The sequence below is a fragment of the Megalops cyprinoides genome, chromosome 8 (genome assembly GCF_013368585.1).
Source record: "Megalops cyprinoides isolate fMegCyp1 chromosome 8, fMegCyp1.pri, whole genome shotgun sequence".
Taxonomy (NCBI): domain Eukaryota; kingdom Metazoa; phylum Chordata; class Actinopteri; order Elopiformes; family Megalopidae; genus Megalops; species Megalops cyprinoides.
Window position 1 is genome coordinate 1,260,555 of NC_050590.1, and position 8,555 is coordinate 1,269,109.

Below are 8,555 nucleotides of genomic sequence, written 5' to 3' on the forward strand. Positions count from 1 at the left end.
GAGGGTGGGACTTATTTTGAAGGATCAAAACACGATAACGAGGATAGATTCAGCAGTGAAACTGAACGTCAGCTATTATTATTATTATTATTATTATTATTATTACTGCTTGGTAACCTGTCTCTCTGACTAATTTGTTAATGATATGTTTTATAAAAATACCGTTCTCACTGACACTTCCACTACATTTAAGATCGAGGCACTGGCTGATGACTAATTAATTCAATTGTTTGAGAGCCTGATTTTATATTTTCGGTGACACTTTTGACAGTCTTACAGATGTTTGAGAATTTTTAAAAATTCCTGTTCTCATTTGTTGTCGTATAGTTCCACCTAGTGGTAGAATATTACAACTACCGAGGGAAATGCGGTTTTACACATTTTTTTCTGCGCTAATTTCCATCTGCATAGAAAAAAAATGAAAGAATTCTGAGGCCTAGCGGGTTATCTCTACATGTTCATCATACATTGATCTACATTTCTCCAGGGCGATTCATATCCGCTGCTCATACTCCTGTTCATACATAACTTATTTCTTACTAGTGAATTACATCTTCCATTCCTTTGAAATCCACTGACAGCGTTACTCTTGTATGCAGATCTGTTACTAAGGGTAATTCTGGAAGTAATCTTGGGCTCGTCTTCTTCTGTTGGAAACTCTCGTTAGTAGGCTACGATGAGAGTCAAATTCAATAATGTATTTAAGATGATTCTGCTTTCCAGCACGCGGCTCGAGTACAGTATTCTGACCAAACCTCAGGCACGTTCTAATCTAAGACATCGAAAACGTTTAGACTGAAGCTGAATTGATCTTGCGCTGATCCCGGCTTTCCGGCAGACCTGTGCATGTCTTTTGACTGTGCTTCGTGTATGAAAGAAAGTCATACATCACCGGCAGTATGGTAGTGTGGTGTAATGGTTCAGCAACCGGGCTTTGTACGAGATAGTCGTATAGGTTCAACCCCCATGCATGACACTGTCAACTGAACAACTTATTATACTGAATTGGTTGATTACAGCGATAGCCACCCAGTAGAGGGAGCAAAAGAGGTGACACCAGAGACTACAGTTACAGAAAAAACGGCTTTAATAGGCTCCACACAGTAAAAACACTTTGCTGCAGTGCCTGGTGCTATCCGCACGTTCAATACTCATAACAAATGGCCCTTCTTTTAAAAAATATATTCACATTTACTGTTTTTGTCATTTAACAGACGCTCTTATCCCGAGTCACTTGCAAAATGCGATAATATTTGATCATTTAAAACCGTAATTTAGGATAACTTAAAACAGTATGGTAAAATTAAAACCATACAAACGTGTTCGCATACGTTTATTTTTAGCCGACGCCATTTGTTTCCACGAAAACTATTAACACAAGTCGATCATTTTTGCAATTCAACAGTTAGAAAACATATTATGAGATTTCGTATTTCCCCCGTACCTGTCAGACAAGCGACAGCGTGCCTTAAGAGCACGCGCTGTTGGGAGCGGTCAGCCTGAGCGCAACGCCGAAGTCGAAAGCATGATTTTACTGTGGCAGAGTTCACCGACTGAGACCCAAGGAGGCGAGACAAACTAATGGCGGCAATTTCGAACTGCACAGAGAGGTGTCGGTTTGGATGAGGTTACCAGCTCGTAGCCGTCTTTTTACCACGCTTCTTGCCGATAGACAGCGACCTTGGCGCTGTGTCGTTTTGATACGCTGTTTGTTCCGCTGGAACTAGCAAGACTGTATTTTTGAAGTCACCTGTTCGTCTCCGGTTCTCTGCCGTGCTGCTGTGACATAGTTTTTAAATATAAATAAATAAACTGAACAAACCACTGCTGTGGATTCGGCGGCTTTGAAACCCACAAGAATCTGGCACGCGAGGCGATCCCTAATGTCTGTGAGTGTACCTGGGTTATCTTATATTGGGAGGTCTGGGCCATGCCATTTTTGGTTTGTTTCTTTGTGTGTTGTGTATGAAAAAAAAAAAAAACTTCGGGTAGTTACTCCGTTTAAAGCCATTTAGCATAATTTGATTTTGAGCGAAGAGTAGCTGGTCTTAACCTGTCCAGTCCTCTTTAAGCATTTAAACTGGGAACAACTTGGGAGGGCAGGGATCACCCTAAGGAGATCCTGATGTGTTATGACCGGCTGTTAGCTCTTTAACGGTGCGCATTTCAGTGCTGAGGGGTCGATCTGCCTGTGCAATATTAGGATGATTTTAAAGACAATAATGTGCTCAATGTTTGAGCACAGGTGTTGAAATATTGACGAAAAAGCTGCCCAATCTCGATTTCAAGACTAAGACAGTGGCAGCCTCTGGTGTAATCAGGGTTAGCCCAGGGGCCTTGAGGCTCTACCTTCTGTTCAGGGCTCAGAAAGGGGCAGCTTCAGTAACTGAAGGACCCTGCTTGGATAATATGAGGGGGAAAAAAGCTAACCCAGTTATTATGGCTTGTGCCCATTTGAGCTTTATATAATTCTGTCACCTGCACGATATTTAATAGGAAGCCAATGAAGTGAAGAGAGGCAGTTATGTTGTTACGTTTTTATGTGTCAGTTCCAAACGCTGCAGCGAGATTCCTCATTGACTGGGGATAGAGTGTGGGCTAGCTTCAATACCCTGGTAATGAAATATTGTGGCCTTGAGGAGACAGAGACATGAATGAATGCTACTGCATCTTTATGGCACAGGAAACATTTTCATTTGATGGTGTTTCTAAGGAGGGGAAAGACACAGGAACAGACACAGCTCTTCTGTGCTTAGCTGAGCACCTGAAACACCACCACCTCTGTATTTGACACTCATAGTGTACCACTGTCTTATGTCTTTGTCACAGGAAATTGTGAAATTAAAAATTCATATCTATGGTATCTCTGTTGTATCTCTACCAGCTAGCTTGTACCTTGTCTGGCCAACTATTGAATCGTGGCCATGCAGCTCCTCTAATACTGTGACTCCGTGTATGGCTTTTGCTTGTGTTGTACTCTGCCTCACTTTTAAGTTGCTTTGGATAAAAGCATCTGTCAAAGGAATAACTGTAAATGTAAATTAATACTTTTAACATGGAGAGGTCTGGGTCAAATCTTTCTCCAATATTTCTTATCTCTGCTTGTAGGGGAACTGAGAGTTTGCCAATATTTAGTGAAAGGCCTGTCATATCATGTTACTGACTCAGACAAGTGTCATAATCTCTTATTGATATTGTGATTTCAGTTCCTTGATTGACATGCCAGAGAATCAGCTAGTGAACAGCAGTGAGTCTCTGCCCTGGTCCCAGGGACCAATTCTGTATGCTGGTATTTTTTCCAGTTGGGCTGTGAATGAATTGGGTTTGATTGAGCAGTTAAATCACGGCTGGAGTCACTGCTTTGATAGTATTTTTCTGAGTAATGTTAGCGTTGTCTGCTGTAGGTCTCTCTCTCATTTCCTTTGTAATATAGTCTCCATTATGAATGCTGACCTTTTTTAACTGGTTGGAATGTTGAAAGATGTTTCCTCCTAAGTATGTTGATGGAAAAACTAGTTCTCATTTTGAGCGAATATTAAAAAAAAATCTGAATAAACAAGAGAAGGAAATTGTGAAATTATATCTGTATTAGATTTTTAATGATTCTGAGAATGGTGTTCGTTGACATTTTTGATCTCAATAAATCACAGGCCATAAATGTCCTGTTGATGATGGAATAACTCAGCCCCATTGGCAGCAGAGCGGCGTGCCATTGGCCCAGTGGTCGACCAATGGGAGAGCTGGGATCACAGCGTCAGATTAAACAGGAGCCACTCTCCATTCACAGAGCTCAGTAATGGCTGCATTGGCCCATGCAGGCATTTTGATCACCAAATTTAATATGAATGATATGCGAATTAAGATAAAAACAATGACTGGAGATGTGCTGATTGAAATATGTCCTCATTTGCTGCACGTGATATTCAGGTGTCAGAGGCATGTCTTCTAGTTTTCCCATTGCATCATGTCAGAAATTTTTTGAAAACTTTGTATGATGTAGTTTGTATTCTAATTAAATAATTCAGGTAATTAATCTACCCTGAGCTATATGCCACAATTAGGAAAGCAAGTTGTTTTCCCTCCAGTACCAGAAAGTTATTTTTGTTTGCAGAGAAAATGACGTGTAAATCAGTTGTTTTGGCTTTCATGCAGCGCTGTTGCTAAAGGCACTTTCTGTTAAATAGAGGGCTGTCACAGAAGATAAGTACACAATCCACAAGGCAGCCTGCCCTTTATAATCCTCACAGTTTAACAGTTAGTTACGCTGAGTTAAATGCACAAAACACTGGAAGCTGTCTGGGAAAATGCCCAGCTGGGGTTTCCGAAACACATCGCAGAAAAGAAAAACAGAGAGATCATAAAAATAAGCAAAAGAAAATGTGCTATCACCATATGTACGCCAGGGGGCAGTAGAGATTTGCAGTTTAGCGCATACGCAGTGTTTATTCTGGTTCCAAGTCTGAAGAGACTGTCAATGGAAAGTGATCGCTTTAGTGGTTGAGTCTGAAAATTCACACGTGCTTACATCGTTAAGCCTCTTTATCACGCGTCCTAAATCATATTAGCTCCGCAGCAGTGCGTTCGCCGAGCCTTTCTTCGCGAAGCGCGTGGAATAACTAGTGGGGAAAAAAAGAGCCGCATTTGAAAGACCGGTGAAATCTGAGTCATTTCTAATTTTATTTTCAGATTGGAACACTCGTCATTTACAGGCTTTAAAGAAGGCAAAGTCGAAACCAATTTCTGAACAGCACGTGGGAGTGAATTAATGCACCAGGCAGAAAGAAGCTAAAACAAACAAATAAAGGGGTTTATGAGTACAGTACGGAGGCCTTAGTTGGCCAGTGGTGTGCTGAGAGTTAGGCTGGGGATTGCGGCAGCATCAGACTAGAAACATTATTTTCTCAGAACATTCATTCGGTGGTAATGCAGATGTTTCAGTGGTTGTGGTGCAATTCCCTGGGAATTTTCCTCTCTGAAAAAAAATAAATAAAATGAAAATAAAATATTGATTTAAACTCATAGATCGGAGACAATTTGTAATTAAAAACCTCAATGACTGGTAAGATGGATCAGGTGTGAAACCACAGCGCAGTTTTCCCAGTTGATTCCTGAGTGTTGCTTTTAGATTTTCTTCACATTTACATTTATTCATTTACATTTATTCATTTGGCAGACGCTTTTATCCAAAGCGACTTACATAGGCTACAGCTCTTTACAATGTTATCCATTTATACAGCTGGATATTTACTGAGGCAACTGTGGGTTAAGTACCTTGCCCAAGGGTACAGCAGCAGTGTCCCAGCGGGGATCGAACCGGCGACCTTTCGGTTACGAGTCCTGCTCCTTAACCACTACGCTACACTGCCGCCCCGCCCTTCAGAACATATTTCTAACATTTACCTTATGGGAACAGTGTGCCAGATGAGTATGACTGGCGTTACCGAAAATTTCCACTGGAAATGAAGTTAGGAGACTTGTATGAGCTATTAAAAATCTTTGTTTTAAATATTTTTCGTTTTTTATTATTATTGTTGTTTTATTATTATCAATACCTTTATGTATTTTATTGTTGGTGTTAATAATCAGTATCACGGTGTGAAACATATATGGAAACAAAAAAAGCAAGAACACTAAACGCTTTAAATGAAAATGATGAAAAGAATGGCATGAAATGAAAGGAATCGCGGACTAAAGTATCACAATAACTTTCATGCAAATTGTAGTCGCATCCTAACAATGTACATGTATAAATAAGCGCTCCTGGAAGAGTCTGTTCCGAGAGGAGAGACCCCAGGGTGCGTACTGTACGGTACATGCTGGCCCCAGACTGCAGACGCAGACACCGTGCTGTCTGCCCCACAGAGACCCTCAGCGTCACAGCGCACTGCAGCTGTCTCTGTGACAGCCGCAGGGAGCAGCGGTGCTGAGACGCTGTTCCTCTGGGTTACGCAGAGTCCTCACACCATTCCTCTGCTCTGGGAGCGGTGCCGGCGGGGGTCCGGCCGCGGCCGCCGTGCCAGGCTCCTTTCACGACCCGCAGTAAAGAAGCGAGGCGTCAGGGCAGTCTTTCACAGCCCCCTCGTTTGCAGCCCCATATTTAGCCGTCTGATGGCCATAAGTGAAACTGAATAATGTGATGAGAACAGGCTGTGATCTGGCACCACGGGGACTGTGAAAATAAAACTATGAAATCTCCTGTTGCGCAGTTCACAGCAATATGCGCAGCTGTGCACCATGATTGGCATGTTCCCTATTATTATTTTACATGAAAAGTTGAAAATTGAACCTTCAAGTCTCACATGAACACTGATTTCAACACACAAATGCTCAAGTGTGTGTTTCATTTTTATTTTGCCAGATAAATAGAGAGAATTGCAGTGTGTATGAATCATAAATGTAAAGGGTTGCAGTACACATATACATGTTTTAGTCTGCACCATAGATTTCACCCCACAGCAAAGGGTTGATTGTGACGAACTGATACTCATATGATACTCATATCTTACTGATTGTGTAAGCGATCACGTCGTTGTTTGCATACCGAAATATATATAATGTGTGTTTAAACGGGAGTAAAATTCACTCTAATATTCACCTATGTCGATAATCGCAATTTAATGACCTCTCTGGAACACAGTTTATTCTCAGCTCTACTGGCTCATTAATCCAGTCACTACATTTCAGTAATATGGTAAAGAACAGATTAAGTGAGCTGGTGTTGGCTATATATTAACCATTAAAATAAGTTCAGTCACGTTACTTAATTACTGGGCTGCTCGCAGAAGGGAAAACGCGCACGTTTGGAAGGCCGAGGGACATAGCTCCCGCGTCGCAATGCCACGGTTGAAATGCTGGCTCGTGTCCTTGTTTCATACCATCTGCTGTGTTCCGAGTGCCTGCTCCCCGCGCCCCCCCCTCCCCCCGGACAGCGAGGGACACGAGAGTCACGGAGACGCGAATATGAACTGGATTGGAAAAAGACGACAACGTGATTTGAGACGTGAGAAAACCGGCGTGAAGCGTGTTAGCAGGGGCGTCACGCAGTCGTTCAAATTTCGCCGCCGCTGTTGATACAGATATCCATTGACACGTATTTCAGCTGTTTTCAATGCACTGCAAAGACTTTATAACGCGAGTCCGCAGTCAGTCTTCAAGGTCAATTCCGTACCAGGCCACGCCTATGGCAGGTTCAGTACGCTTCCTCATAATGAAATCGGACATGCATAAGAAAAGGAAGATTAGACTTGTTAAAAAAGACAGTGTTTTTAAAACAATGTACAGTTCATCCAACTTGAAAAACATAATCTTTAAAACACCAAAAACCAAGAAGTGGGTTATGATCTGCAAAGAGCATAAATAACCGTTAAATAAATAAACTGAGAGGAGAAGGCACGAGCCCAGCTCTAGGCTCACCATTCTGCCTGTAGTCTAGACTGTCTAACACAGTCACACCTGCTCCTGAAGTCTTTCAGGGTGTCTTCTTCCACAGTATTCCTGGTAAATTTCTCCAGATTTGACCCTCACCTGTTCTAAGTAGACACATGGAGGATGGATGCAGGGGTTTGAGAGGCCAAGCTTGTGCTCCGCAGTGACTCTGTCAGAGGCTTGTAGAAAACGGTTGTCTGAGAACCATGATGTGACACTGACTTTCAGCAAGCCTTCAACAGGTGTGTTCTAGAGACCAGTGCAGTCTAAACGCCACCATGCTGTGTACCTGAAATCAGGTAACGCAGGTTTGCTATTATGGGCTGTGTTTATCAGGCTCTGCTTCACAGTGCGATTGGCTTTGGAGATGACGATTTACTTTTAGAAGTGGCATTTCATGATTTTACTATAATACCCTGAAACGTTTGATGGTAAAGTGACTAATACTATTTGCAATATAGCAATATGCTGCAGATACTTCAGGTTGTGGGGATGGAGGGGCAGCCGTAAGTCCTTTAAAAATATGCTGACAAAAGTGATCAGAGAAGAGCTAGTGGAAAATGACCTTTGACCTTAACCAGGTGATCTCAGTGGTCTGACCCACAGTGACGTTCTAACCCCCCCTGCTCTGTGCAGGAGCCTCACTCATGGGCCTCCATACCCTCCTGGGGTCTGGCGAAGAGACCATGCGCTGTCACTCATCCCCGCTCCCGTTAGCCTTGCCCCCCGTCACTCATCCCTGCTCCCATTAGTCTTGCCCCCGTCACTAATCCCCACTCCCGTTTGCCACGCCCCTGTCACTTATCCCCACTCCCGTTAGCCACGCCCCGTCACTCATCCCCGCTCCCATTAGCCACGCCCCATCACTCATCCCCACTCCTGTTAGCCATTCCCCGTCACTCATCCCATCTCCCATTAGCCACGCCCCGTCACTCATCCCCGCTCCCGTTAGCCACACCCCGTCACTCATCCCCGCTCCCGTTAGCCACGCCCCGTCACTCATCCCCGCTCCTGTTAGCCACGCCCCATCACTCATCCCCGCTCCCGTTAGCCTTGCCCCTGTCACTCATCCCCTCTCCCTTTAGCCACGCCCCCGTCACTCATCCCCGCTCCCGTTAGCCTTGCCCCTG